Genomic DNA, 24,518 nt, shown 5'->3' with positions numbered 1-24,518 from the left:
CAAGTGTCCCACGTGATGTGACGAAGAGCTAGAACACCCCCACACAGCAGAGTGGCGCAGTGGAAGCGTGCTGGGCCCATAACCCAGAGGTCCGTGGATCGAAACCACGCTCTGCTAAAATTATATCTTTTGCTGATTGTGTCGAGATCGATTACTACGCGTGGAGAGTCGGCATTAACAGCGAACCCCATAATTAGAAAGTGTGAGGAATGCGAGAACTACTTCCTACGATGTAGCATTTTGCAGCAAGTTAATGGCAAAGTTAATGCTCTTCCACCCCACACGCGCAACACTCGAGCAGATTTGTGAGATAAAAGTCGCGCCTCCCCGGCGGGGAATCGAACCCCGGTCTCCCGCGTGACAGGCGGGGATACTAACCACTATACTACCGAGGAAGACGCACCTACCGCCTATAATGCACATTAAACTTGTTGGCGTAGCTGATACATCTGAAATCTAGCCTCCAGATGCTGTCAGCTGTTACGACATAAAAGTATGCCCCAGGTGAGGCTCGAACTCACAACCCCGGCATTGCTCACGGCTACTGCCTTATAAGTACCGTGCGCTAACCAATTGCGCCACTGGGGCTACAGCCAAACGCTCTCAATTAGCCATATTCACTTTGCTGCAAACCAGTGGTGGCCACAAATACATACGATCGCCACCTGCGGCCACACTGCGACTTTGGCACCTAACTACGAATGCTTCGTGCTATTCGTGTTTCATATGCTACGCTTACATGCACATCAACTGCCTCTAGTCAACGAAAAAACGCAGAAAAACGCGCGCCTTGCCTCCTGCTACCTGTCGAACAGCGGGCGCAGATATGTGGCAAGGTCCAAGCTCTGCAAGCGCACCGCGACCACGCCGCTGGACGAGAAGTGCCTTCCTTGGGAGCTTGCAGAGCCCTGAAGAACACGTTTCTTAGAGAGGTGCACTTGTCTCGTAGAACGAGACACAGTCTGTGGCCCTATGGCGCAAGGGATAACGCGTCTGACAACGGATCGGAAGATTCCAGCTTCTGATCCTGGCACTGTCGGCATTTTGTTAGTTGCCAACGCGGAGCTCGGCAGTGGATTTCGTATGTCGCCGCATCGAGGAGTGCAGTGTTATTCCTGTGCATCTCGCAGCTGCATGTCGAGGTGATGGTGGTAAATGCCGCTGCCTGCAAGCGTCAGCGTAGCGTCAGTCGAGCAAAGTCGAGACAAGTCAAGCTGAGAGCTGTAGGAGATGTTGCGCAATTAAATGTACGCGTGTGAAAGCCACGCAGACAACACTGTCCAAGTGTCCCACGTGATGTGACGAAGAGCTAGAACACCCCCACACAGCAGAGTGGCGCAGTGGAAGCGTGCTGGGCCCATAACCCAGAGGTCCGTGGATCGAAACCACGCTCTGCTAAAATTATATCTTTTGCTGATTGTGTCGAGATCGATTACTACGCGTGGAGAGTCGGCATTAACAGCGAACCCCATAATTAGAAAGTGTGAGGAATGCGAGAACTACTTCCTACGATGTAGCATTTTGCAGCAAGTTAATGGCAAAGTTAATGCTCTTCCACCCCACACGCGCAACACTCGAGCAGATTTGTGAGATAAAAATCGCGCCTCCCCGGCGGGGAATCGAACCCCGGTCTCCCGCGTGACAGGCGGGGATACTAACCACTATACTACCGAGGAAGACGCACCTACCGCATATAATGCACATTAAACTTGTTGGCGTAGCTGATACATCTGAAATCTAGCCTCCAGATGCTGTCAGCTGTTACGACATAAAAGTATGCCCCAGGTGAGGCTCGAACTCACAACCCCGGCATTGCTCACGGCTACTGCCTTATAAGTACCGTGCGCTAACCAATTGCGCCACTGGGGCTACAGCCAAACGCTCTCAATTAGCCATATTCACTTTGCTGCAAACCAGTGGTGGCCACAAATACATACGATCGCCACCTGCGGCCACACTGCGACTTTGGCACCTAACTACGAATGCTTCGTGCTATTCGTGTTTCATATGCTACGCTTACATGCACATCAACTGCCTCTAGTCAACGAAAAAACGCAGAAAAACGCGCGCCTTGCCTCCTGCTACCTGTCGAACAGCGGGCGCAGATATGTGGCAAGGTCCAAGCTCTGCAAGCGCACCGCGACCACGCCGCTGGACGAGAAGTGCCTTCCTTGGGAGCTTGCAGAGCCCTGAAGAACACGTTTCTTAGAGAGGTGCACTTGTCTCGTAGAACGAGACACAGTCCGTGGCCCTATGGCGCAAGGGATAACGCGTCTGACAACGGATCGGAAGATTCCAGCTTCTGATCCTGGCACTGTCGGCATTTTGTTAGTTGCCAACGCGCAGCTCGGCAGTGGATTTCGTATGTCGCCGCATCGAGGAGTGCAGTGTTATTCCTGTGCATCTCGCAGCTGCATGTCGAGGTGATGGTGGTAAATGCCGCTGCCTGCAAGCGTCAGCGTAGCGTCAGTCGAGCAAAGTCGAGACAAGTCAAGCTGAGAGCTGTAGGAGATGTTGCGCAATTAAATGTACGCGTGTGAAAGCCACGCAGACAACACTGTCCAAGTGTCCCACGTGATGTGACGAAGAGCTAGAACACCCCCACACAGCAGAGTGGCGCAGTGGAAGCGTGCTGGGCCCATAACCCAGAGGTCCGTGGATCGAAACCACGCTCTGCTAAAATTATATCTTTTGCTGATTGTGTCGAGATCGATTACTACGCGTGGAGAGTCGGCATTAACAGCGAACCCCATAATTAGAAAGTGTGAGGAATGCGAGAACTACTTCCTACGATGTAGCATTTTGCAGCAAGTTAATGGCAAAGTTAATGCTCTTCCACCCCACACGCGCAACACTCGAGCAGATTTGTGAGATAAAAGTCGCGCCTCCCCGGCGGGGAATCGAACCCCGGTCTCCCGCGTGACAGGCGGGGATACTAACCACTATACTACCGAGGAAGACGCACCTACCGCATATAATGCACATTAAACTTGTTGGCGTAGCTGATACATCTGAAATCTAGCCTCCAGATGCTGTCAGCTGTTACGACATAAAAGTATGCCCCAGGTGAGGCTCGAATTACAACCCCGGCATTGCTCACGGCTACTGCCTTATAAGTACCGTGCGCTAACCAATTGCGCCACTGGGACTACAGCCAAACGCTCTCAATTAGCCATATTCACTTTGCTGCAAACCAGTGGTGGCCACAAATACATACGATCGCCACCTGCGGCCACACTGCGACTTTGGCACCTAACTACGAATGCTTCGTGCTATTCGTGTTTCATATGCTACGCTTACATGCACATCAACTGCCTCTAGTCAACGAAAAAACGCAGAAAAACGCGCGCCTTGCCTCCTGCTACCTGTCGAACAGCGGGCGCAGATATGTGGCAAGGTCCAAGCTCTGCAAGCGCACCGCGACCACGCCGCTGGACGAGAAGTGCCTTCCTTGGGAGCTTGCAGAGCCCTGAAGAACACGTTTCTTAGAGAGGTGCACTTGTCTCGTAGAACGAGACACAGTCTGTGGCCCTATGGCGCAAGGGATAACGCGTCTGACAACGGATCGGAAGATTCCAGCTTCTGATCCTGGCACTGTCGGCATTTTGTTAGTTGCCAACGCGGAGCTCGGCAGTGGATTTCGTATGTCGCCGCATCGAGGAGTGCAGTGTTATTCCTGTGCATCTCGCAGCTGCATGTCGAGGTGATGGTGGTAAATGCCGCTGCCTGCAAGCGTCAGCGTAGCGTCAGTCGAGCAAAGTCGAGACAAGTCAAGCTGAGAGCTGTAGGAGATGTTGCGCAATTAAATGTACGCGTGTGAAAGCCACGCAGACAACACTGTCCAAGTGTCCCACGTGATGTGACGAAGAGCTAGAACACCCCCACACAGCAGAGTGGCGCAGTGGAAGCGTGCTGGGCCCATAACCCAGAGGTCCGTGGATCGAAACCACGCTCTGCTAAAATTATATCTTTTGCTGATTGTGTCGAGATCGATTACTACGCGTGGAGAGTCGGCATTAACAGCGAACCCCATAATTAGAAAGTGTGAGGAATGCGAGAACTACTTCCAACGATGTAGCATTTTGCAGCAAGTTAATGGCAAAGTTAATGCTCTTCCACCCCACACGCGCAACACTCGAGCAGATTTGTGAGATAAAAATCGCGCCTCCCCGGCGGGGAATCGAACCCCGGTCTCCCGCGTGACAGGCGGGGATACTAACCACTATACTACCGAGGAAGACGCACCTACCGCATATAATGCACATTAAACTTGTTGGCGTAGCTGATACATCTGAAATCTAGCCTCCAGATGCTGTCAGCTGTTACGACATAAAAGTATGCCCCAGGTGAGGCTCGAACTCACAACCCCGGCATTGCTCACGGCTACTGCCTTATAAGTACCGTGCGCTAACCAATTGCGCCACTGGGGCTACAGCCAAACGCTCTCAATTAGCCATATTCACTTTGCTGCAAACCAGTGGTGGCCACAAATACATACGATCGCCACCTGCGGCCACACTGCGACTTTGGCACCTAACTACGAATGCTTCGTGCTATTCGTGTTTCATATGCTACGCTTACATGCACATCAACTGCCTCTAGTCAACGAAAAAACGCAGAAAAACGCGCGCCTTGCCTCCTGCTACCTGTCGAACAGCGGGCGCAGATATGTGGCAAGGTCCAAGCTCTGCAAGCGCACCGCGACCACGCCGCTGGACGAGAAGTGCCTTCCTTGGGAGCTTGCAGAGCCCTGAAGAACACGTTTCTTAGAGAGGTGCACTTGTCTCGTAGAACGAGACACAGTCTGTGGCCCTATGGCGCAAGGGATAACGCGTCTGACAACGGATCAGAAGATTCCAGCTTCTGATCCTGGCACTGTCGGCATTTTGTTAGTTGCCAACGCGGAGCTCGGCAGTGGATTTCGTATGTCGCCGCATCGAGGAGTGCAGTGTTATTCCTGTGCATCTCGCAGCTGCATGTCGAGGTGATGGTGGTAAATGCCGCTGCCTGCAAGCGTCAGCGTAGCGTCAGTCGAGCAAAGTCGAGACAAGTCAAGCTGAGAGCTGTAGGAGATGTTGCGCAATTAAATGTACGCGTGTGAAAGCCACGCAGACAACACTGTCCAAGTGTCCCACGTGATGTGACGAAGAGCTAGAACACCCCCACACAGCAGAGTGGCGCAGTGGAAGCGTGCTGGGCCCATAACCCAGAGGTCCGTGGATCGAAACCACGCTCTGCTAAAATTATATCTTTTGCTGATTGTGTCGAGATCGATTACTACGCGTGGAGAGTCGGCATTAACAGCGAACCCCATAATTAGAAAGTGTGAGGAATGCGAGAACTACTTCCTACGATGTAGCATTTTGCAGCAAGTTAATGGCAAAGTTAATGCTCTTCCACCCCACACGCGCAACACTCGAGCAGATTTGTGAGATAAAAGTCGCGCCTCCCCGGCGGGGAATCGAACCCCGGTCTCCCGCGTGACAGGCGGGGATACTAACCACTATACTACCGAGGAAGACGCACCTACCGCCTATAATGCACATTAAACTTGTTGGCGTAGCTGATACATCTGAAATCTAGCCTCCAGATGCTGTCAGCTGTTACGACATAAAAGTATGCCCCAGGTGAGGCTCGAACTCACAACCCCGGCATTGCTCACGGCTACTGCCTTATAAGTACCGTGCGCTAACCAATTGCGCCACTGGGGCTACAGCCAAACGCTCTCAATTAGCCATATTCACTTTGCTGCAAACCAGTGGTGGCCACAAATACATACGATCGCCACCTGCGGCCACACTGCGACTTTGGCACCTAACTACGAATGCTTCGTGCTATTCGTGTTTCATATGCTACGCTTACATGCACATCAACTGCCTCTAGTCAACGAAAAAACGCAGAAAAACGCGCGCCTTGCCTCCTGCTACCTGTCGAACAGCGGGCGCAGATATGTGGCAAGGTCCAAGCTCTGCAAGCGCACCGCGACCACGCCGCTGGACGAGAAGTGCCTTCCTTGGGAGCTTGCAGAGCCCTGAAGAACACGTTTCTTAGAGAGGTGCACTTGTCTCGTAGAACGAGACACAGTCTGTGGCCCTATGGCGCAAGGGATAACGCGTCTGACAACGGATCGGAAGATTCCAGCTTCTGATCCTGGCACTGTCGGCATTTTGTTAGTTGCCAACGCGGAGCTCGGCAGTGGATTTCGTATGTCGCCGCATCGAGGAGTGCAGTGTTATTCCTGTGCATCTCGCAGCTGCATGTCGAGGTGATGGTGGTAAATGCCGCTGCCTGCAAGCGTCAGCGTAGCGTCAGTCGAGCAAAGTCGAGACAAGTCAAGCTGAGAGCTGTAGGAGATGTTGCGCAATTAAATGTACGCGTGTGAAAGCCACGCAGACAACACTGTCCAAGTGTCCCACGTGATGTGACGAAGAGCTAGAACACCCCCACACAGCAGAGTGGCGCAGTGGAAGCGTGCTGGGCCCATAACCCAGAGGTCCGTGGATCGAAACCACGCTCTGCTAAAATTATATCTTTTGCTGATTGTGTCGAGATCGATTACTACGCGTGGAGAGTCGGCATTAACAGCGAACCCCATAATTAGAAAGTGTGAGGAATGCGAGAACTACTTCCTACGATGTAGCATTTTGCAGCAAGTTAATGGCAAAGTTAATGCTCTTCCACCCCACACGCGCAACACTCGAGCAGATTTGTGAGATAAAAATCGCGCCTCCCCGGCGGGGAATCGAACCCCGGTCTCCCGCGTGACAGGCGGGGATACTAACCACTATACTACCGAGGAAGACGCACCTACCGCATATAATGCACATTAAACTTGTTGGCGTAGCTGATACATCTGAAATCTAGCCTCCAGATGCTGTCAGCTGTTACGACATAAAAGTATGCCCCAGGTGAGGCTCGAACTCACAACCCCGGCATTGCTCACGGCTACTGCCTTATAAGTACCGTGCGCTAACCAATTGCGCCACTGGGGCTACAGCCAAACGCTCTCAATTAGCCATATTCACTTTGCTGCAAACCAGTGGTGGCCACAAATACATACGATCGCCACCTGCGGCCACACTGCGACTTTGGCACCTAACTACGAATGCTTCGTGCTATTCGTGTTTCATATGCTACGCTTACATGCACATCAACTGCCTCTAGTCAACGAAAAAACGCAGAAAAACGCGCGCCTTGCCTCCTGCTACCTGTCGAACAGCGGGCGCAGATATGTGGCAAGGTCCAAGCTCTGCAAGCGCACCGCGACCACGCCGCTGGACGAGAAGTGCCTTCCTTGGGAGCTTGCAGAGCCCTGAAGAACACGTTTCTTAGAGAGGTGCACTTGTCTCGTAGAACGAGACACAGTCTGTGGCCCTATGGCGCAAGGGATAACGCGTCTGACAACGGATCGGAAGATTCCAGCTTCTGATCCTGGCACTGTCGGCATTTTGTTAGTTGCCAACGCGCAGCTCGGCAGTGGATTTCGTATGTCGCCGCATCGAGGAGTGCAGTGTTATTCCTGTGCATCTCGCAGCTGCATGTCGAGGTGATGGTGGTAAATGCCGCTGCCTGCAAGCGTCAGCGTAGCGTCAGTCGAGCAAAGTCGAGACAAGTCAAGCTGAGAGCTGTAGGAGATGTTGCGCAATTAAATGTACGCGTGTGAAAGCCACGCAGACAACACTGTCCAAGTGTCCCACGTGATGTGACGAAGAGCTAGAACACCCCCACACAGCAGAGTGGCGCAGTGGAAGCGTGCTGGGCCCATAACCCAGAGGTCCGTGGATCGAAACCACGCTCTGCTAAAATTATATCTTTTGCTGATTGTGTCGAGATCGATTACTACGCGTGGAGAGTCGGCATTAACAGCGAACCCCATAATTAGAAAGTGTGAGGAATGCGAGAACTACTTCCTACGATGTAGCATTTTGCAGCAAGTTAATGGCAAAGTTAATGCTCTTCCACCCCACACGCGCAACACTCGAGCAGATTTGTGAGATAAAAATCGCGCCTCCAAGGCGGGGAATCGAACCCCGGTCTCCCGCGTGACAGGCGGGGATACTAACCACTATACTACCGAGGAAGACGCACCTACCGCATATAATGCACATTAAACTTGTTGGCGTAGCTGATACATCTGAAATCTAGCCTCCAGATGCTGTCAGCTGTTACGACATAAAAGTATGCCCCAGGTGAGGCTCGAACTCACAACCCCGGCATTGCTCACGGCTACTGCCTTATAAGTACCGTGCGCTAACCAATTGCGCCACTGGGGCTACAGCCAAACGCTCTCAATTAGCCATATTCACTTTGCTGCAAACCAGTGGTGGCCACAAATACATACGATCGCCACCTGCGGCCACACTGCGACTTTGGCACCTAACTACGAATGCTTCGTGCTATTCGTGTTTCATATGCTACGCTTACATGCACATCAACTGCCTCTAGTCAACGAAAAAACGCAGAAAAACGCGCGCCTTGCCTCCTGCTACCTGTCGAACAGCGGGCGCAGATATGTGGCAAGGTCCAAGCTCTGCAAGCGCACCGCGACCACGCCGCTGGACGAGAAGTGCCTTCCTTGGGAGCTTGCAGAGCCCTGAAGAACACGTTTCTTAGAGAGGTGCACTTGTCTCGTAGAACGAGACACAGTCCGTGGCCCTATGGCGCAAGGGATAACGCGTCTGACAACGGATCGGAAGATTCCAGCTTCTGATCCTGGCACTGTCGGCATTTTGTTAGTTGCCAACGCGCAGCTCGGCAGTGGATTTCGTATGTCGCCGCATCGAGGAGTGCAGTGTTATTCCTGTGCATCTCGCAGCTGCATGTCGAGGTGATGGTGGTAAATGCCGCTGCCTGCAAGCGTCAGCGTAGCGTCAGTCGAGCAAAGTCGAGACAAGTCAAGCTGAGAGCTGTAGGAGATGTTGCGCAATTAAATGTACGCGTGTGAAAGCCACGCAGACAACACTGTCCAAGTGTCCCACGTGATGTGACGAAGAGCTAGAACACCCCCACACAGCAGAGTGGCGCAGTGGAAGCGTGCTGGGCCCATAACCCAGAGGTCCGTGGATCGAAACCACGCTCTGCTAAAATTATATCTTTTGCTGATTGTGTCGAGATCGATTACTACGCGTGGAGAGTCGGCATTAACAGCGAACCCCATAATTAGAAAGTGTGAGGAATGCGAGAACTACTTCCTACGATGTAGCATTTTGCAGCAAGTTAATGGCAAAGTTAATGCTCTTCCACCCCACACGCGCAACACTCGAGCAGATTTGTGAGATAAAAGTCGCGCCTCCCCGGCGGGGAATCGAACCCCGGTCTCCCGCGTGACAGGCGGGGATACTAACCACTATACTACCGAGGAAGACGCACCTACCGCATATAATGCACATTAAACTTGTTGGCGTAGCTGATACATCTGAAATCTAGCCTCCAGATGCTGTCAGCTGTTACGACATAAAAGTATGCCCCAGGTGAGGCTCGAATTACAACCCCGGCATTGCTCACGGCTACTGCCTTATAAGTACCGTGCGCTAACCAATTGCGCCACTGGGACTACAGCCAAACGCTCTCAATTAGCCATATTCACTTTGCTGCAAACCAGTGGTGGCCACAAATACATACGATCGCCACCTGCGGCCACACTGCGACTTTGGCACCTAACTACGAATGCTTCGTGCTATTCGTGTTTCATATGCTACGCTTACATGCACATCAACTGCCTCTAGTCAACGAAAAAACGCAGAAAAACGCGCGCCTTGCCTCCTGCTACCTGTCGAACAGCGGGCGCAGATATGTGGCAAGGTCCAAGCTCTGCAAGCGCACCGCGACCACGCCGCTGGACGAGAAGTGCCTTCCTTGGGAGCTTGCAGAGCCCTGAAGAACACGTTTCTTAGAGAGGTGCACTTGTCTCGTAGAACGAGACACAGTCTGTGGCCCTATGGCGCAAGGGATAACGCGTCTGACAACGGATCGGAAGATTCCAGCTTCTGATCCTGGCACTGTCGGCATTTTGTTAGTTGCCAACGCGGAGCTCGGCAGTGGATTTCGTATGTCGCCGCATCGAGGAGTGCAGTGTTATTCCTGTGCATCTCGCAGCTGCATGTCGAGGTGATGGTGGTAAATGCCGCTGCCTGCAAGCGTCAGCGTAGCGTCAGTCGAGCAAAGTCGAGACAAGTCAAGCTGAGAGCTGTAGGAGATGTTGCGCAATTAAATGTACGCGTGTGAAAGCCACGCAGACAACACTGTCCAAGTGTCCCACGTGATGTGACGAAGAGCTAGAACACCCCCACACAGCAGAGTGGCGCAGTGGAAGCGTGCTGGGCCCATAACCCAGAGGTCCGTGGATCGAAACCACGCTCTGCTAAAATTATATCTTTTGCTGATTGTGTCGAGATCGATTACTACGCGTGGAGAGTCGGCATTAACAGCGAACCCCATAATTAGAAAGTGTGAGGAATGCGAGAACTACTTCCAACGATGTAGCATTTTGCAGCAAGTTAATGGCAAAGTTAATGCTCTTCCACCCCACACGCGCAACACTCGAGCAGATTTGTGAGATAAAAATCGCGCCTCCCCGGCGGGGAATCGAACCCCGGTCTCCCGCGTGACAGGCGGGGATACTAACCACTATACTACCGAGGAAGACGCACCTACCGCATATAATGCACATTAAACTTGTTGGCGTAGCTGATACATCTGAAATCTAGCCTCCAGATGCTGTCAGCTGTTACGACATAAAAGTATGCCCCAGGTGAGGCTCGAACTCACAACCCCGGCATTGCTCACGGCTACTGCCTTATAAGTACCGTGCGCTAACCAATTGCGCCACTGGGGCTACAGCCAAACGCTCTCAATTAGCCATATTCACTTTGCTGCAAACCAGTGGTGGCCACAAATACATACGATCGCCACCTGCGGCCACACTGCGACTTTGGCACCTAACTACGAATGCTTCGTGCTATTCGTGTTTCATATGCTACGCTTACATGCACATCAACTGCCTCTAGTCAACGAAAAAACGCAGAAAAACGCGCGCCTTGCCTCCTGCTACCTGTCGAACAGCGGGCGCAGATATGTGGCAAGGTCCAAGCTCTGCAAGCGCACCGCGACCACGCCGCTGGACGAGAAGTGCCTTCCTTGGGAGCTTGCAGAGCCCTGAAGAACACGTTTCTTAGAGAGGTGCACTTGTCTCGTAGAACGAGACACAGTCCGTGGCCCTATGGCGCAAGGGATAACGCGTCTGACAACGGATCGGAAGATTCCAGCTTCTGATCCTGGCACTGTCGGCATTTTGTTAGTTGCCAACGCGCAGCTCGGCAGTGGATTTCGTATGTCGCCGCATCGAGGAGTGCAGTGTTATTCCTGTGCATCTCGCAGCTGCATGTCGAGGTGATGGTGGTAAATGCCGCTGCCTGCAAGCGTCAGCGTAGCGTCAGTCGAGCAAAGTCGAGACAAGTCAAGCTGAGAGCTGTAGGAGATGTTGCGCAATTAAATGTACGCGTGTGAAAGCCACGCAGACAACACTGTCCAAGTGTCCCACGTGATGTGACGAAGAGCTAGAACACCCCCACACAGCAGAGTGGCGCAGTGGAAGCGTGCTGGGCCCATAACCCAGAGGTCCGTGGATCGAAACCACGCTCTGCTAAAATTATATCTTTTGCTGATTGTGTCGAGATCGATTACTACGCGTGGAGAGTCGGCATTAACAGCGAACCCCATAATTAGAAAGTGTGAGGAATGCGAGAACTACTTCCTACGATGTAGCATTTTGCAGCAAGTTAATGGCAAAGTTAATGCTCTTCCACCCCACACGCGCAACACTCGAGCAGATTTGTGAGATAAAAATCGCGCCTCCCCGGCGGGGAATCGAACCCCGGTCTCCCGCGTGACAGGCGGGGATACTAACCACTATACTACCGAGGAAGACGCACCTACCGCATATAATGCACATTAAACTTGTTGGCGTAGCTGATACATCTGAAATCTAGCCTCCAGATGCTGTCAGCTGTTACGACATAAAAGTATGCCCCAGGTGAGGCTCGAACTCACAACCCCGGCATTGCTCACGGCTACTGCCTTATAAGTACCGTGCGCTAACCAATTGCGCCACTGGGGCTACAGCCAAACGCTCTCAATTAGCCATATTCACTTTGCTGCAAACCAGTGGTGGCCACAAATACATACGATCGCCACCTGCGGCCACACTGCGACTTTGGCACCTAACTACGAATGCTTCGTGCTATTCGTGTTTCATATGCTACGCTTACATGCACATCAACTGCCTCTAGTCAACGAAAAAACGCAGAAAAACGCGCGCCTTGCCTCCTGCTACCTGTCGAACAGCGGGCGCAGATATGTGGCAAGGTCCAAGCTCTGCAAGCGCACCGCGACCACGCCGCTGGACGAGAAGTGCCTTCCTTGGGAGCTTGCAGAGCCCTGAAGAACACGTTTCTTAGAGAGGTGCACTTGTCTCGTAGAACGAGACACAGTCCGTGGCCCTATGGCGCAAGGGATAACGCGTCTGACAACGGATCGGAAGATTCCAGCTTCTGATCCTGGCACTGTCGGCATTTTGTTAGTTGCCAACGCGCAGCTCGGCAGTGGATTTCGTATGTCGCCGCATCGAGGAGTGCAGTGTTATTCCTGTGCATCTCGCAGCTGCATGTCGAGGTGATGGTGGTAAATGCCGCTGCCTGCAAGCGTCAGCGTAGCGTCAGTCGAGCAAAGTCGAGACAAGTCAAGCTGAGAGCTGTAGGAGATGTTGCGCAATTAAATGTACGCGTGTGAAAGCCACGCAGACAACACTGTCCAAGTGTCCCACGTGATGTGACGAAGAGCTAGAACACCCCCACACAGCAGAGTGGCGCAGTGGAAGCGTGCTGGGCCCATAACCCAGAGGTCCGTGGATCGAAACCACGCTCTGCTAAAATTATATCTTTTGCTGATTGTGTCGAGATCGATTACTACGCGTGGAGAGTCGGCATTAACAGCGAACCCCATAATTAGAAAGTGTGAGGAATGCGAGAACTACTTCGTACGATGTAGCATTTTGCAGCAAGTTAATGGCAAAGTTAATGCTCTTCCACCCCACACGCGCAACACTCGAGCAGATTTGTGAGATAAAAATCGCGCCTCCCCGGCGGGGAATCGAACCCCGGTCTCCCGCGTGACAGGCGGGGATACTAACCACTATACTACCGAGGAAGACGCACCTACCGCATATAATGCACATTAAACTTGTTGGCGTAGCTGATACATCTGAAATCTAGCCTCCAGATGCTGTCAGCTGTTACGACATAAAAGTATGCCCCAGGTGAGGCTCGAATTACAACCCCGGCATTGCTCACGGCTACTGCCTTATAAGTACCGTGCGCTAACCAATTGCGCCACTGGGACTACAGCCAAACGCTCTCAATTAGCCATATTCACTTTGCTGCAAACCAGTGGTGGCCACAAATACATACGATCGCCACCTGCGGCCACACTGCGACTTTGGCACCTAACTACGAATGCTTCGTGCTATTCGTGTTTCATATGCTACGCTTACATGCACATCAACTGCCTCTAGTCAACGAAAAAACGCAGAAAAACGCGCGCCTTGCCTCCTGCTACCTGTCGAACAGCGGGCGCAGATATGTGGCAAGGTCCAAGCTCTGCAAGCGCACCGCGACCACGCCGCTGGACGAGAAGTGCCTTCCTTGGGAGCTTGCAGAGCCCTGAAGAACACGTTTCTTAGAGAGGTGCACTTGTCTCGTAGAACGAGACACAGTCTGTGGCCCTATGGCGCAAGGGATAACGCGTCTGACAACGGATCGGAAGATTCCAGCTTCTGATCCTGGCACTGTCGGCATTTTGTTAGTTGCCAACGCGGAGCTCGGCAGTGGATTTCGTATGTCGCCGCATCGAGGAGTGCAGTGTTATTCCTGTGCATCTCGCAGCTGCATGTCGAGGTGATGGTGGTAAATGCCGCTGCCTGCAAGCGTCAGCGTAGCGTCAGTCGAGCAAAGTCGAGACAAGTCAAGCTGAGAGCTGTAGGAGATGTTGCGCAATTAAATGTACGCGTGTGAAAGCCACGCAGACAACACTGTCCAAGTGTCCCACGTGATGTGACGAAGAGCTAGAACACCCCCACACAGCAGAGTGGCGCAGTGGAAGCGTGCTGGGCCCATAACCCAGAGGTCCGTGGATCGAAACCACGCTCTGCTAAAATTATATCTTTTGCTGATTGTGTCGAGATCGATTACTACGCGTGGAGAGTCGGCATTAACAGCGAACCCCATAATTAGAAAGTGTGAGGAATGCGAGAACTACTTCCAACGATGTAGCATTTTGCAGCAAGTTAATGGCAAAGTTAATGCTCTTCCACCCCACACGCGCAACACTCGAGCAGATTTGTGAGATAAAAATCGCGCCTCCCCGGCGGGGAATCGAACCCCGGTCTCCCGCGTGACAGGCGGGGATACTAACCACTATACTACCGAGGAAGACGCACCTACCGCATATAATGCACATTAAACTTGTTGGCGTAGCTGATACATCTGAAATCTAGCCTCCAGATGCTGTCAGCTGTTACGACATAAAAGTATGCCCCAGGTGAGGCTCGAACTCACAACCCCGGCATTGCTCACGGCTACTGCCTTATAAGTACCGTGCGCTAACCAATTGCGCCACTGGGGCTACAGCCAAACGCTCTCAATTAGCCATATTCACTTTGCTGCAAACCAGTGGTGGCCACAAATACATACGATCGCCACCTGCGGCCACACTGCGACTTTGGCACCTAACTACGAATGCTTCGTGCTATTCGTGTTTCATATGCTACGCTTACATGCACATCAACTGCCTCTAGTCAACGAAAAAACGCAGAAAAACGCGCGCCTTGCCTCCTGCTACCTGTCGAACAGCGGGCGCAGATATGTGGCAAGGTCCAAGCTCTGCAAGCGCACCGCGACCACGCCGCTGGACGAGAAGTGCCTTCCTTGGGAGCTTGCAGAGCCCTGAAGAACACGTTTCTTAGAGAGGTGCACTTGTCTCGTAGAACGAGACACAGTCCGTGGCCCTATGGCGCAAGGGATAACGCGTCTGACAACGGATCGGAAGATTCCAGCTTCTGATCCTGGCACTGTCGGCATTTTGTTAGTTGCCAACGCGCAGCTCGGCAGTGGATTTCGTATGTCGCCGCATCGAGGAGTGCAGTGTTATTCCTGTGCATCTCGCAGCTGCATGTCGAGGTGATGGTGGTAAATGCCGCTGCCTGCAAGCGTCAGCGTAGCGTCAGTCGAGCAAAGTCGAGACAAGTCAAGCTGAGAGCTGTAGGAGATGTTGCGCAATTAAATGTACGCGTGTGAAAGCCACGCAGACAACACTGTCCAAGTGTCCCACGTGATGTGACGAAGAGCTAGAACACCCCCACACAGCAGAGTGGCGCAGTGGAAGCGTGCTGGGCCCATAACCCAGAGGTCCGTGGATCGAAACCACGCTCTGCTAAAATTATATCTTTTGCTGATTGTGTCGAGATCGATTACTACGCGTGGAGAGTCGGCATTAACAGCGAACCCCATAATTAGAAAGTGTGAGGAATGCGAGAACTACTTCCTACGATGTAGCATTTTGCAGCAAGTTAATGGCAAAGTTAATGCTCTTCCACCCCACACGCGCAACACTCGAGCAGATTTGTGAGATAAAAATCGCGCCTCCCCGGCGGGGAATCGAACCCCGGTCTCCCGCGTAACAGGCGGGGATACTAACCACTATACTACCGAGGAAGACGCACCTACCGCATATAATGCACATTAAACTTGTTGGCGTAGCTGATACATCTGAAATCTAGCCTCCAGATGCTGTCAGCTGTTACGACATAAAAGTATGCCCCAGGTGAGGCTCGAACTCACAACCCCGGCATTGCTCACGGCTACTGCCTTATAAGTACCGTGCGCTAACCAATTGCGCCACTGGGGCTACAGCCAAACGCTCTCAATTAGCCATATTCACTTTGCTGCAAACCAGTGGTGGCCACAAATACATACGATCGCCACCTGCGGCCACACTGCGACTTTGGCACCTAACTACGAATGCTTCGTGCTATTCGTGTTTCATATGCTACGCTTACATGCACATCAACTGCCTCTAGTCAACGAAAAAACGCAGAAAAACGCGCGCCTTGCCTCCTGCTACCTGTCGAACAGCGGGCGCAGATATGTGGCAAGGTCCAAGCTCTGCAAGCGCACCGCGACCACGCCGCTGGACGAGAAGTGCCTTCCTTGGGAGATTGCAGAGCCCTGAAGAACACGTTTCTTAGAGAGGTGCACTTGTCTCGTAGAACGAGACACAGTCCGTGGCCCTATGGCGCAAGGGATAACGCGTCTGACAACGGATCGGAAGATTCCAGCTTCTGATCCTGGCACTGTCGGCATTTTGTTAGTTGCCAACGCGCAGCTCGGCAGTGGATTTCGTATGTCGCCGCATCGAGGAGTGCAGTGTTATTCCTGTGCATCTCGCAGCTGCATGTCGAGGTGATGGTGGTAAATGCCGCTGCCTGCAAGCGTCAGCGTAGCGTCAGTCGAGCAAAGTCGAGACAAGTCAAGCTGAGAGCTGTAGGAGATGTTGCGCAATTAAATGTACGCGTGTGAAAGCCACGCAGACAACACTGTCCAAGTGTCCCACGTGATGTGACGAAGAGCTAGAACACCCCCACACAGCAGAGTGGCGCAGTGGAAGCGTGCTGGGCCCATAACCCAGAGGTCCGTGGATCGAAACCACGCTCTGCTAAAATTATATCTTTTGCTGATTGTGTCGAGATCGATTACTACGCGTGGAGAGTCGGCATTAACAGCGAACCCCATAATTAGAAAGTGTGAGGAATGCGAGAACTACTTCCTACGATGTAGCATTTTGCAGCAAGTTAATGGCAAAGTTAATGCTCTTCCACCCCACACGCGCAACACTCGAGCAGATTTGTGAGATAAAAATCGCGCCTCCCCGGCGGGGAATCGAACCCCGGTCTCCCGCGTGACAGGCGGGGATACTAACCACTATACTACCGAGGAAGACGCACCTACCGCATATAATGCACATTAAACTTGTTGGCGTAGCTGATACATCTGAAATCTAGCCTCCAGATGCTGTTACGACATAAAAGTATGCCCCAGGTGAGGCTCGAACTCACAACCCCGGCATTGCTCACGGCTACTGCCTTATAAGTACCGTGCGCTAACCAATTGCGCCACTGGGGCTACAGCCAAACGCTCTCAATTAGCCATATTCACTTTGCTGCAAACCAGTGGTGGCCACAAATACATACGATCGCCACCTGCGGCCACACTGCGACTTTGGCACCTAACTACGAATGCTTCGTGCTATTCGTGTTTCATATGCTACGCTTACATGCACATCAACTGCCTCTAGTCAACGAAAAAACGCAGAAAAACGCGCGCCTTGCCTCCTGCTACCTGTCGAACAGCGGGCGCAGATATGTGGCAAGGTCCAAGCTCTGCAAGCGCACCGCGACCACGCCGCTGGACGAGAAGTGCCTTCCTTGGGAGCTTGCAGAGCCCTGAAGAACACGTTTCTTAGAGAGGTGCACTTGTCTCGTAGAACGAGACACAGTCCGTGGCCCTATGGCGCAAGGGATAACGCGTCTGACAACGGATCGGAAGATTCCAGCTTCTGATCCTGGCACTGTCGGCATTTTGTTAGTTGCCAACGCGCAGCTCGGCAGTGGATTTCGTATGTCGCCGCATCGAGGAGTGCAGTGTTATTCCTGTGCATCTCGCAGCTGCATGTCGAGGTGATGGTGGTAAATGCCGCTGCCTGCAAGCGTCAGCGTAGCGTCAGTCGAGCAAAGTCGAGACAAGTCAAGCTGAGAGCTGTAGGAGATGTTGCGCAATTAAATGTACGCGTGTGAAAGCCACGCAGACAACACTGTCCAAGTGTCCCACGTGATGTGACGAAGAGCTAGAACACCCCCACACAGCAGAGTGGCGCAGTGGAAGCGTGCTGGGCCCATAACCCAGAGGTCCGTGGATCGAAACCACGCTCTGCTAAAATTATATCTTTTGCTGATTGTGTCGAGATCGATTACTACGCGTGGAGAGTCGGCATTAACAGCGAACCCCATAATTAGAAAGTGTGAGGAATGCGAGAACTACTTCCTACGATGTAGCATTTTGCAGCAAGTTAATGGCAAAGTTAATGCTCTTCCACCCCACACGCGCAACACTCGAGCAGATTTGTGAGATAAAAATCGCGCCTCCCCGGCGGGGAATCGAACCCCGGTCTCCCGCGTGACAGGCGGGGATACTAACCACTATACTACCGAGGAAGACGCACCTACCGCATATAATGCACATTAAACTTGTTGGCGTAGCTGATACATCTGAAATCTAGCCTCCAGATGCTGTCAGCTGTTACGACATAAAAGTATGCCCCAGGTGAGGCTCGAACTCACAACCCCGGCATTGCTCACGGCTACTGCCTTATAAGTACCGTGCGCTAACCAATTGCGCCACTGGGGCTACAGCCAAACGCTCTCAATTAGCCATATTCACTTTGCTGCAAACCAGTGGTGGCCACAAATACATACGATCGCCACCTGCGGCCACACTGCGACTTTGGCACCTAACTACGAATGCTTCGTGCTATTCGTGTTTCATATGCTACGCTTACATGCACATCAACTGCCTCTAGTCAACGAAAAAACGCAGAAAAACGCGCGCCTTGCCTCCTGCTACCTGTCGAACAGCGGGCGCAGATATGTGGCAAGGTCCAAGCTCTGCAAGCGCACCGCGACCACGCCGCTGGACGAGAAGTGCCTTCCTTGGGAGCTTGCAGAGCCTTGAAGAACACGTTTCTTAGAGAGGTGCACTTGTCTCGTAGAACGAGACACAGTCCGTGGCCCTATGGCGCAAGGGATAACGCGTCTGACAACGGATCGGAAGATTCCAGCTTCTGATCCTGGCACTGTCGGCATTTTGTTAGTTGCCAACGCGCAGCTCGGCAGTGGATTTCGTATGTCGCCGCATCGAGGAGTGCAGTGTTATTCCTGTGCATCTCGCAGCTGCATGTCGAGGTGATGGTGGTAAATGCCGCTGCCTGCAAGCGTCAGCGTAGCGTCAGTCGAGCAAAGTCGAGACAAGTCAAGCTGAGAGCTGTAGGAGATGTTGCGCAATTAAATGTACGCGTGTGAAAGCCACGCAGACAACACTGTCCAAGTGTCCCACGTGATGTGACGAAGAGCTAGAACACCCCCACACAGCAGAGTGGCGCAGTGGAAGCGTGCTGGGCCCATAACCCAGAGGTCCGTGGATCGAAACCACGCTCTGCTAAAATTATATCTTTTGCTGATTGTGTCGAGATCGATTACTACGCGTGGAGAGTCGGCATTAACAGCGAACCCCATAATTAGAAACTGTGAGGAATGCGAGAACTACTTCCTACGATGTAGCATTTTGCAGCAAGTTAATGGCAAAGTTAATGCTCTTCCACCCCACACGCGCAACACTCGAGCAGATTTGTGAGATAAAAATCGCGCCTCCCCGGCGGGGAATCGAACCCCGGTCTCCCGCGTGACAGGCGGGGATACTAACCACTATACTACCGAGGAAGACGCACCTACCGCATATAATGCACATTAAACTTGTTGGCGTAGCTGATACATCTGAAATCTAGCCTCCAGATGCTGTCAGCTGTTACGACATAAAAGTATGCCCCAGGTGAGGCTCGAACTCACAACCCCGGCATTGCTCACGGCTACTGCCTTATAAGTACCGTGCGCTAACCAATTGCGCCACTGGGGCTACAGCCAAACGCTCTCAATTAGCCATATTCACTTTGCTGCAAACCAGTGGTGGCCACAAATACATACGATCGCCACCTGCGGCCACACTGCGACTTTGGCACCTAACTACGAATGCTTCGTGCTATTCGTGTTTCATATGCTACGCTTACATGCACATCAACTGCCTCTAGTCAACGAAAAAACGCAGAAAAACGCGCGCCTTGCCTCCTGCTACCTGTCGAACAGCGGGCGCAGATATGTGGCAAGGTCCAAGCTCTGCAAGCGCACCGCGACCACGCCACTGGACGAGAAGTGCCTTCCTTGGGAGCTTGCAGAGCCCTGAAGAACACGTTTCTTAGAGAGGTGCACTTGTCTCGTAGAACGAGACACAGTCCGTGGCCCTATGGCGCAAGGGATAACGCGTCTGACAACGGATCGGAAGATTCCAGCTTCTGATCCTGGCACTGTCGGCATTTTGTTAGTTGCCAACGCGCAGCTCGGCAGTGGATTTCGTATGTCGCCGCATCGAGGAGTGCAGTGTTATTCCTGTGCATCTCGCAGCTGCATGTCGAGGTGATGGTGGTAAATGCCGCTGCCTGCAAGCGTCAGCGTAGCGTCAGTCGAGCAAAGTCGAGACAAGTCAAGCTGAGAGCTGTAGGAGATGTTGCGCAATTAAATGTACGCGTGTGAAAGCCACGCAGACAACACTGTCCAAGTGTCCCACGTGATGTGACGAAGAGCTAGAACACCCCCACACAGCAGAGTGGCGCAGTGGAAGCGTGCTGGGCCCATAACCCAGAGGTCCGTGGATCGAAACCACGCTCTGCTAAAATTATATCTTTTGCTGATTGTGTCGAGATCGATTACTACGCGTGGAGAGTCGGCATTAACAGCGAACCCCATAATTAGAAAGTGTGAGGAATGCGAGAACTACTTCCTACGATGTAGCATTTTGCAGCAAGTTAATGGCAAAGTTAATGCTCTTCCACCCCACACGCGCAACACTCGAGCAGATTTGTGAGATAAAAATCGCGCCTCCCCGGCGGGGAATCGAACCCCGGTCTCCCGCGTGACAGGCGGGGATACTAACCACTATACTACCGAGGAAGACGCACCTACCGCATATAATGCACATTAAACTTGTTGGCGTAGCTGATACATCTGAAATCTAGCCTCCAGATGCTGTCAGCTGTTACGACATAAAAGTATGCCCCAGGTGAGGCTCGAACTCACAACCCCGGCATTGCTCACGGCTACTGCCTTATAAGTACCGTGCGCTAACCAATTGCGCCACTGGGGCTACAGCCAAACGCTCTCAATTAGCCATATTCACTTTGCTGCAAACCAGTGGTGGCCACAAATACATACGATCGCCACCTGCGGCCACACTGCGACTTTGGCACCTAACTACGAATGCTTCGTGCTATTCGTGTTTCATATGCTACGCTTACATGCACATCAACTGCCTCTAGTCAACGAAAAAACGCAGAAAAACGCGCGCCTTGCCTCCTGCTACCTGTCGAACAGCGGGCGCAGATATGTGGCAAGGTCCAAGCTCTGCAAGCGCACCGCGACCACGCCGCTGGACGAGAAGTGCCTTCCTTGGGAGCTTGCAGAGCCCTGAAGAACACGTTTCTTAGAGAGGTGCACTTGTCTCGTAGAACGAGACACAGTCCGTGGCCCTATGGCGCAAGGGATAACGCGTCTGACAACGGATCGGAAGATTCCAGCTTCTGATCCTGGCACTGTCGGCATTTTGTTAGTTGCCAACGCGCAGCTCGGCAGTGGATTTCGTATGTCGCCGCATCGAGGAGTGCAGTGTTATTCCTGTGCATCTCGCAGCTGCATGTCGAGGTGATGGTGGTAAATGCCGCTGCCTGCAAGCGTCAGCGTAGCGTCAGTCGAGCAAAGTCGAGACAAGTCAAGCTGAGAGCTGTAGGAGATGTTGCGCAATTAAATGTACGCGTGTGAAAGCCACGCAGACAACACTGTCCAAGTGTCCCACGTGATGTGACGAAGAGCTAGAACACCCCCACACAGCAGAGTGGCGCAGTGGAAGCGTGCTGGGCCCATAACCCAGAGGTCCGTGGATCGAAACCACGCTCTGCTAAAATTATATCTTTTGCTGATTGTGTCGAGATCGATTACTACGCGTGGAGAGTCGGCATTAACAGCGAACCCCATAATTAGAAAGTGTGAGGAATGCGAGAACTACTTCGTACGATGTAGCATTTTGCAGCAAGTTAATGGCAAAGTTAATGCTCTTCCACCCCACACGCGCAACACTCGAGCAGATTTGTGAGATAAAAATCGCGCCTCCCCGGCGGGGAATCGAACCCCGGTCTCCCGCGTGACAGGCGGGGATACTAACCACTATACTACCGAGGAAGACGCACCTACCGCATATAATGCACATTAAACTTGTTGGCGTAGCTGATACATCTGAAATCTAGCCTCCAGATGCTGTCAGCTGTTACGACATAAAAGTATGCCCCAGGTGAGGCTCGAACTCACAACCCCGGCATTGCTCACGGCTACTGCCTTATAAGTACCGTGCGCTAACCAATTGCGCCACTGGGGCTACAGCCAAACGCTCTCAATTAGCCATATTCACTTTGCTGCAAACCAGTGGTGGCCACAAATACATACGATCGCCACCTGCGGCCACACTGCGACTTTGGCACCTAACTACGAATGCTTCGTGCTATTCGTGTTTCATATGCTACGCTTACATGCACATCAACTGCCTCTAGTCAACGAAAAAACGCAGAAAAACGCGCGCCTTGCCTCCTGCTACCTGTCGAACAGCGGGCGCAGATATGTGGCAAGGTCCAAGCTCTGCAAGCGCACCGCGACCACGCCGCTGGACGAGAAGTGCCTTCCTTGGGAGCTTGCAGAGCCCTGAAGAACACGTTTCTTAGAGAGGTGCACTTGTCTCGTAGAACGAGACACAGTCCGTGGCCCTATGGCGCAAGGGATAACGCGTCTGACAACGGATCGGAAGATTCCAGCTTCTGATCCTGGCACTGTCGGCATTTTGTTAGTTGCCAACGCGCAGCTCGGCAGTGGATTTCGTATGTCGCCGCATCGAGGAGTGCAGTGTTATTCCTGTGCATCTCGCAGCTGCATGTCGAGGTGATGGTGGTAAATGCCGCTGCCTGCAAGCGTCAGCGTAGCGTCAGTCGAGCAAAGTCGAGACAAGTCAAGCTGAGAGCTGTAGGAGATGTTGCGCAATTAAATGTACGCGTGTGAAAGCCACGCAGACAACACTGTCCAAGTGTCCCACGTGATGTGACGAAGAGCTAGAACACCCCCACACAGCAGAGTGGCGCAGTGGAAGCGTGCTGGGCCCATAACCCAGAGGTCCGTGGATCGAAACCACGCTCTGCTAAAATTATATCTTTTGCTGATTGTGTCGAGATCGATTACTACGCGTGGAGAGTCGGCATTAACAGCGAACCCCATAATTAGAAAGTGTGAGGAATGCGAGAACTACTTCCTACGATGTAGCATTTTGCAGCAAGTTAATGGCAAAGTTAATGCTCTTCCACCCCACACGCGCAACACTCGAGCAGATTTGTGAGATAAAAATCGCGCCTCCCCGGCGGGGAATCGAACCCCGGTCTCCCGCGTGACAGGCGGGGATACTAACCACTATACTACCGAGGAAGACGCACCTACCGCATATAATGCACATTAAACTTGTTGGCGTAGCTGATACATCTGAAATCTAGCCTCCAGATGCTGTCAGCTGTTACGACATAAAAGTATGCCCCAGGTGAGGCTCGAACTCACAACCCCGGCATTGCTCACGGCTACTGCCTTATAAGTACCGTGCGCTAACCAATTGCGCCACTGGGGCTACAGCCAAACGCTCTCAATTAGCCATATTCACTTTGCTGCAAACCAGTGGTGGCCACAAATACATACGATCGCCACCTGCGGCCACACTGCGACTTTGGCACCTAACTACGAATGCTTCGTGCTATTCGTGTTTCATATGCTACGCTTACATGCACATCAACTGCCTCTAGTCAACGAAAAAACGCAGAAAAACGCGCGCCTTGCCTCCTGCTACCTGTCGAACAGCGGGCGCAGATATGTGGCAAGGTCCAAGCTCTGCAAGCGCACCGCGACCACGCCGCTGGACGAGAAGTGCCTTCCTTGGGAGCTTGCAGAGCCCTGAAGAACACGTTTCTTAGAGAGGTGCACTTGTCTCGTAGAACGAGACACAGTCCGTGGCCCTATGGCGCAAGGGATAACGCGTCTGACAACGGATCGGAAGATTCCAGCTTCTGATCCTGGCACTGTCGGCATTTTGTTAGTTGCCAACGCGCAGCTCGGCAGTGGATTTCGTATGTCGCCGCATCGAGGAGTGCAGTGTTATTCCTGTGCATCTCGCAGCTGCATGTCGAGGTGATGGTGGTAAATGCCGCTGCCTGCAAGCGTCAGCGTAGCGTCAGTCGAGCAAAGTCGAGACAAGTCAAGCTGAGAGCTGTAGGAGATGTTGCGCAATTAAATGTACGCGTGTGAAAGCCACGCAGACAACACTGTCCAAGTGTCCCACGTGATGTGACGAAGAGCTAGAACACCCCCACACAGCAGAGTGGCGCAGTGGAAGCGTGCTGGGCCCATAACCCAGAGGTCCGTGGATCGAAACCACGCTCTGCTAAAATTATATCTTTTGCTGATTGTGTCGAGATCGATTACTACGCGTGGAGAGTCGGCATTAACAGCGAACCCC

General features: G+C 52.6%; 54 non-coding genes across 54 annotated transcripts; 20 read left to right on the top strand and 34 right to left on the bottom strand.

Annotated features, from left to right (window-relative positions):
- Positions 1–45: 45 nt before the first annotated feature.
- Trnam-cau (transfer RNA methionine (anticodon CAU)) lies at positions 46–117 on the top strand. The gene has a single exon. It is a non-coding gene; the product is annotated as a tRNA-Met (tRNA).
- Positions 118–323: 206 nt separating this feature from the next.
- Positions 324–395, bottom strand: Trnad-guc (transfer RNA aspartic acid (anticodon GUC)). The gene has a single exon. It is a non-coding gene; the product is annotated as a tRNA-Asp (tRNA).
- A 101-nt stretch (positions 396–496) lies between these two features.
- On the bottom strand, positions 497–588 carry Trnai-uau (transfer RNA isoleucine (anticodon UAU)). The gene is given in 2 exon segments: positions 497–532; positions 551–588. It is a non-coding gene; the product is annotated as a tRNA-Ile (tRNA).
- Positions 589–1,326: 738 nt separating this feature from the next.
- Positions 1,327–1,398, top strand: Trnam-cau (transfer RNA methionine (anticodon CAU)). Its single transcript has one exon. It is a non-coding gene; the product is annotated as a tRNA-Met (tRNA).
- Positions 1,399–1,604: 206 nt separating this feature from the next.
- On the bottom strand, positions 1,605–1,676 carry Trnad-guc (transfer RNA aspartic acid (anticodon GUC)). The gene has a single exon. It is a non-coding gene; the product is annotated as a tRNA-Asp (tRNA).
- Positions 1,677–1,777: 101 nt separating this feature from the next.
- On the bottom strand, positions 1,778–1,869 carry Trnai-uau (transfer RNA isoleucine (anticodon UAU)). Its single transcript is given in 2 exon segments — positions 1,778–1,813; positions 1,832–1,869. It is a non-coding gene; the product is annotated as a tRNA-Ile (tRNA).
- A 738-nt stretch (positions 1,870–2,607) lies between these two features.
- Trnam-cau (transfer RNA methionine (anticodon CAU)) lies at positions 2,608–2,679 on the top strand. Its single transcript has one exon. It is a non-coding gene; the product is annotated as a tRNA-Met (tRNA).
- Positions 2,680–2,885: 206 nt separating this feature from the next.
- Trnad-guc (transfer RNA aspartic acid (anticodon GUC)) lies at positions 2,886–2,957 on the bottom strand. Its single transcript has one exon. It is a non-coding gene; the product is annotated as a tRNA-Asp (tRNA).
- A 930-nt stretch (positions 2,958–3,887) lies between these two features.
- On the top strand, positions 3,888–3,959 carry Trnam-cau (transfer RNA methionine (anticodon CAU)). Its single transcript has one exon. It is a non-coding gene; the product is annotated as a tRNA-Met (tRNA).
- A 206-nt stretch (positions 3,960–4,165) lies between these two features.
- On the bottom strand, positions 4,166–4,237 carry Trnad-guc (transfer RNA aspartic acid (anticodon GUC)). The gene has a single exon. It is a non-coding gene; the product is annotated as a tRNA-Asp (tRNA).
- Positions 4,238–4,338: 101 nt separating this feature from the next.
- On the bottom strand, positions 4,339–4,430 carry Trnai-uau (transfer RNA isoleucine (anticodon UAU)). Its single transcript is given in 2 exon segments — positions 4,339–4,374; positions 4,393–4,430. It is a non-coding gene; the product is annotated as a tRNA-Ile (tRNA).
- A 738-nt stretch (positions 4,431–5,168) lies between these two features.
- Trnam-cau (transfer RNA methionine (anticodon CAU)) lies at positions 5,169–5,240 on the top strand. The gene has a single exon. It is a non-coding gene; the product is annotated as a tRNA-Met (tRNA).
- Positions 5,241–5,446: 206 nt separating this feature from the next.
- On the bottom strand, positions 5,447–5,518 carry Trnad-guc (transfer RNA aspartic acid (anticodon GUC)). Its single transcript has one exon. It is a non-coding gene; the product is annotated as a tRNA-Asp (tRNA).
- A 101-nt stretch (positions 5,519–5,619) lies between these two features.
- Trnai-uau (transfer RNA isoleucine (anticodon UAU)) lies at positions 5,620–5,711 on the bottom strand. The gene is given in 2 exon segments: positions 5,620–5,655; positions 5,674–5,711. It is a non-coding gene; the product is annotated as a tRNA-Ile (tRNA).
- A 738-nt stretch (positions 5,712–6,449) lies between these two features.
- Trnam-cau (transfer RNA methionine (anticodon CAU)) lies at positions 6,450–6,521 on the top strand. The gene has a single exon. It is a non-coding gene; the product is annotated as a tRNA-Met (tRNA).
- A 206-nt stretch (positions 6,522–6,727) lies between these two features.
- Positions 6,728–6,799, bottom strand: Trnad-guc (transfer RNA aspartic acid (anticodon GUC)). The gene has a single exon. It is a non-coding gene; the product is annotated as a tRNA-Asp (tRNA).
- A 101-nt stretch (positions 6,800–6,900) lies between these two features.
- On the bottom strand, positions 6,901–6,992 carry Trnai-uau (transfer RNA isoleucine (anticodon UAU)). Its single transcript is given in 2 exon segments — positions 6,901–6,936; positions 6,955–6,992. It is a non-coding gene; the product is annotated as a tRNA-Ile (tRNA).
- Positions 6,993–7,730: 738 nt separating this feature from the next.
- On the top strand, positions 7,731–7,802 carry Trnam-cau (transfer RNA methionine (anticodon CAU)). The gene has a single exon. It is a non-coding gene; the product is annotated as a tRNA-Met (tRNA).
- Positions 7,803–8,181: 379 nt separating this feature from the next.
- Positions 8,182–8,273, bottom strand: Trnai-uau (transfer RNA isoleucine (anticodon UAU)). The gene is given in 2 exon segments: positions 8,182–8,217; positions 8,236–8,273. It is a non-coding gene; the product is annotated as a tRNA-Ile (tRNA).
- A 738-nt stretch (positions 8,274–9,011) lies between these two features.
- On the top strand, positions 9,012–9,083 carry Trnam-cau (transfer RNA methionine (anticodon CAU)). The gene has a single exon. It is a non-coding gene; the product is annotated as a tRNA-Met (tRNA).
- A 206-nt stretch (positions 9,084–9,289) lies between these two features.
- Trnad-guc (transfer RNA aspartic acid (anticodon GUC)) lies at positions 9,290–9,361 on the bottom strand. The gene has a single exon. It is a non-coding gene; the product is annotated as a tRNA-Asp (tRNA).
- A 930-nt stretch (positions 9,362–10,291) lies between these two features.
- On the top strand, positions 10,292–10,363 carry Trnam-cau (transfer RNA methionine (anticodon CAU)). The gene has a single exon. It is a non-coding gene; the product is annotated as a tRNA-Met (tRNA).
- A 206-nt stretch (positions 10,364–10,569) lies between these two features.
- On the bottom strand, positions 10,570–10,641 carry Trnad-guc (transfer RNA aspartic acid (anticodon GUC)). The gene has a single exon. It is a non-coding gene; the product is annotated as a tRNA-Asp (tRNA).
- Positions 10,642–10,742: 101 nt separating this feature from the next.
- Positions 10,743–10,834, bottom strand: Trnai-uau (transfer RNA isoleucine (anticodon UAU)). Its single transcript is given in 2 exon segments — positions 10,743–10,778; positions 10,797–10,834. It is a non-coding gene; the product is annotated as a tRNA-Ile (tRNA).
- A 738-nt stretch (positions 10,835–11,572) lies between these two features.
- Trnam-cau (transfer RNA methionine (anticodon CAU)) lies at positions 11,573–11,644 on the top strand. The gene has a single exon. It is a non-coding gene; the product is annotated as a tRNA-Met (tRNA).
- A 206-nt stretch (positions 11,645–11,850) lies between these two features.
- Positions 11,851–11,922, bottom strand: Trnad-guc (transfer RNA aspartic acid (anticodon GUC)). Its single transcript has one exon. It is a non-coding gene; the product is annotated as a tRNA-Asp (tRNA).
- A 101-nt stretch (positions 11,923–12,023) lies between these two features.
- Trnai-uau (transfer RNA isoleucine (anticodon UAU)) lies at positions 12,024–12,115 on the bottom strand. The gene is given in 2 exon segments: positions 12,024–12,059; positions 12,078–12,115. It is a non-coding gene; the product is annotated as a tRNA-Ile (tRNA).
- Positions 12,116–12,853: 738 nt separating this feature from the next.
- Trnam-cau (transfer RNA methionine (anticodon CAU)) lies at positions 12,854–12,925 on the top strand. Its single transcript has one exon. It is a non-coding gene; the product is annotated as a tRNA-Met (tRNA).
- Positions 12,926–13,131: 206 nt separating this feature from the next.
- Positions 13,132–13,203, bottom strand: Trnad-guc (transfer RNA aspartic acid (anticodon GUC)). Its single transcript has one exon. It is a non-coding gene; the product is annotated as a tRNA-Asp (tRNA).
- Positions 13,204–14,133: 930 nt separating this feature from the next.
- On the top strand, positions 14,134–14,205 carry Trnam-cau (transfer RNA methionine (anticodon CAU)). Its single transcript has one exon. It is a non-coding gene; the product is annotated as a tRNA-Met (tRNA).
- Positions 14,206–14,411: 206 nt separating this feature from the next.
- On the bottom strand, positions 14,412–14,483 carry Trnad-guc (transfer RNA aspartic acid (anticodon GUC)). The gene has a single exon. It is a non-coding gene; the product is annotated as a tRNA-Asp (tRNA).
- A 101-nt stretch (positions 14,484–14,584) lies between these two features.
- Trnai-uau (transfer RNA isoleucine (anticodon UAU)) lies at positions 14,585–14,676 on the bottom strand. The gene is given in 2 exon segments: positions 14,585–14,620; positions 14,639–14,676. It is a non-coding gene; the product is annotated as a tRNA-Ile (tRNA).
- A 738-nt stretch (positions 14,677–15,414) lies between these two features.
- Positions 15,415–15,486, top strand: Trnam-cau (transfer RNA methionine (anticodon CAU)). Its single transcript has one exon. It is a non-coding gene; the product is annotated as a tRNA-Met (tRNA).
- A 206-nt stretch (positions 15,487–15,692) lies between these two features.
- On the bottom strand, positions 15,693–15,764 carry Trnan-guu (transfer RNA asparagine (anticodon GUU)). Its single transcript has one exon. It is a non-coding gene; the product is annotated as a tRNA-Asn (tRNA).
- Positions 15,765–15,865: 101 nt separating this feature from the next.
- Positions 15,866–15,957, bottom strand: Trnai-uau (transfer RNA isoleucine (anticodon UAU)). Its single transcript is given in 2 exon segments — positions 15,866–15,901; positions 15,920–15,957. It is a non-coding gene; the product is annotated as a tRNA-Ile (tRNA).
- A 738-nt stretch (positions 15,958–16,695) lies between these two features.
- On the top strand, positions 16,696–16,767 carry Trnam-cau (transfer RNA methionine (anticodon CAU)). The gene has a single exon. It is a non-coding gene; the product is annotated as a tRNA-Met (tRNA).
- Positions 16,768–16,973: 206 nt separating this feature from the next.
- Trnad-guc (transfer RNA aspartic acid (anticodon GUC)) lies at positions 16,974–17,045 on the bottom strand. Its single transcript has one exon. It is a non-coding gene; the product is annotated as a tRNA-Asp (tRNA).
- A 94-nt stretch (positions 17,046–17,139) lies between these two features.
- On the bottom strand, positions 17,140–17,231 carry Trnai-uau (transfer RNA isoleucine (anticodon UAU)). Its single transcript is given in 2 exon segments — positions 17,140–17,175; positions 17,194–17,231. It is a non-coding gene; the product is annotated as a tRNA-Ile (tRNA).
- Positions 17,232–17,969: 738 nt separating this feature from the next.
- Positions 17,970–18,041, top strand: Trnam-cau (transfer RNA methionine (anticodon CAU)). Its single transcript has one exon. It is a non-coding gene; the product is annotated as a tRNA-Met (tRNA).
- A 206-nt stretch (positions 18,042–18,247) lies between these two features.
- On the bottom strand, positions 18,248–18,319 carry Trnad-guc (transfer RNA aspartic acid (anticodon GUC)). The gene has a single exon. It is a non-coding gene; the product is annotated as a tRNA-Asp (tRNA).
- Positions 18,320–18,420: 101 nt separating this feature from the next.
- On the bottom strand, positions 18,421–18,512 carry Trnai-uau (transfer RNA isoleucine (anticodon UAU)). The gene is given in 2 exon segments: positions 18,421–18,456; positions 18,475–18,512. It is a non-coding gene; the product is annotated as a tRNA-Ile (tRNA).
- Positions 18,513–19,250: 738 nt separating this feature from the next.
- Positions 19,251–19,322, top strand: Trnam-cau (transfer RNA methionine (anticodon CAU)). The gene has a single exon. It is a non-coding gene; the product is annotated as a tRNA-Met (tRNA).
- Positions 19,323–19,528: 206 nt separating this feature from the next.
- On the bottom strand, positions 19,529–19,600 carry Trnad-guc (transfer RNA aspartic acid (anticodon GUC)). Its single transcript has one exon. It is a non-coding gene; the product is annotated as a tRNA-Asp (tRNA).
- Positions 19,601–19,701: 101 nt separating this feature from the next.
- Trnai-uau (transfer RNA isoleucine (anticodon UAU)) lies at positions 19,702–19,793 on the bottom strand. The gene is given in 2 exon segments: positions 19,702–19,737; positions 19,756–19,793. It is a non-coding gene; the product is annotated as a tRNA-Ile (tRNA).
- A 738-nt stretch (positions 19,794–20,531) lies between these two features.
- Trnam-cau (transfer RNA methionine (anticodon CAU)) lies at positions 20,532–20,603 on the top strand. Its single transcript has one exon. It is a non-coding gene; the product is annotated as a tRNA-Met (tRNA).
- A 206-nt stretch (positions 20,604–20,809) lies between these two features.
- Positions 20,810–20,881, bottom strand: Trnad-guc (transfer RNA aspartic acid (anticodon GUC)). The gene has a single exon. It is a non-coding gene; the product is annotated as a tRNA-Asp (tRNA).
- Positions 20,882–20,982: 101 nt separating this feature from the next.
- Positions 20,983–21,074, bottom strand: Trnai-uau (transfer RNA isoleucine (anticodon UAU)). The gene is given in 2 exon segments: positions 20,983–21,018; positions 21,037–21,074. It is a non-coding gene; the product is annotated as a tRNA-Ile (tRNA).
- A 738-nt stretch (positions 21,075–21,812) lies between these two features.
- Trnam-cau (transfer RNA methionine (anticodon CAU)) lies at positions 21,813–21,884 on the top strand. Its single transcript has one exon. It is a non-coding gene; the product is annotated as a tRNA-Met (tRNA).
- A 206-nt stretch (positions 21,885–22,090) lies between these two features.
- Positions 22,091–22,162, bottom strand: Trnad-guc (transfer RNA aspartic acid (anticodon GUC)). Its single transcript has one exon. It is a non-coding gene; the product is annotated as a tRNA-Asp (tRNA).
- A 101-nt stretch (positions 22,163–22,263) lies between these two features.
- On the bottom strand, positions 22,264–22,355 carry Trnai-uau (transfer RNA isoleucine (anticodon UAU)). The gene is given in 2 exon segments: positions 22,264–22,299; positions 22,318–22,355. It is a non-coding gene; the product is annotated as a tRNA-Ile (tRNA).
- A 738-nt stretch (positions 22,356–23,093) lies between these two features.
- Trnam-cau (transfer RNA methionine (anticodon CAU)) lies at positions 23,094–23,165 on the top strand. The gene has a single exon. It is a non-coding gene; the product is annotated as a tRNA-Met (tRNA).
- Positions 23,166–23,371: 206 nt separating this feature from the next.
- On the bottom strand, positions 23,372–23,443 carry Trnad-guc (transfer RNA aspartic acid (anticodon GUC)). Its single transcript has one exon. It is a non-coding gene; the product is annotated as a tRNA-Asp (tRNA).
- A 101-nt stretch (positions 23,444–23,544) lies between these two features.
- Trnai-uau (transfer RNA isoleucine (anticodon UAU)) lies at positions 23,545–23,636 on the bottom strand. Its single transcript is given in 2 exon segments — positions 23,545–23,580; positions 23,599–23,636. It is a non-coding gene; the product is annotated as a tRNA-Ile (tRNA).
- Positions 23,637–24,374: 738 nt separating this feature from the next.
- On the top strand, positions 24,375–24,446 carry Trnam-cau (transfer RNA methionine (anticodon CAU)). Its single transcript has one exon. It is a non-coding gene; the product is annotated as a tRNA-Met (tRNA).
- The last annotated feature ends 72 nt before the right edge of the window (positions 24,447–24,518 follow it).

The sequence above is a fragment of the Schistocerca gregaria genome, chromosome 8 (genome assembly GCF_023897955.1).
Source record: "Schistocerca gregaria isolate iqSchGreg1 chromosome 8, iqSchGreg1.2, whole genome shotgun sequence".
Classification (NCBI taxonomy): Eukaryota; Metazoa; Arthropoda; class Insecta; order Orthoptera; family Acrididae; genus Schistocerca; species Schistocerca gregaria.
The sequence above is the reverse complement of the archived record's forward strand: the minus strand, read 5'-3'. Positions and strand labels throughout refer to the sequence as shown.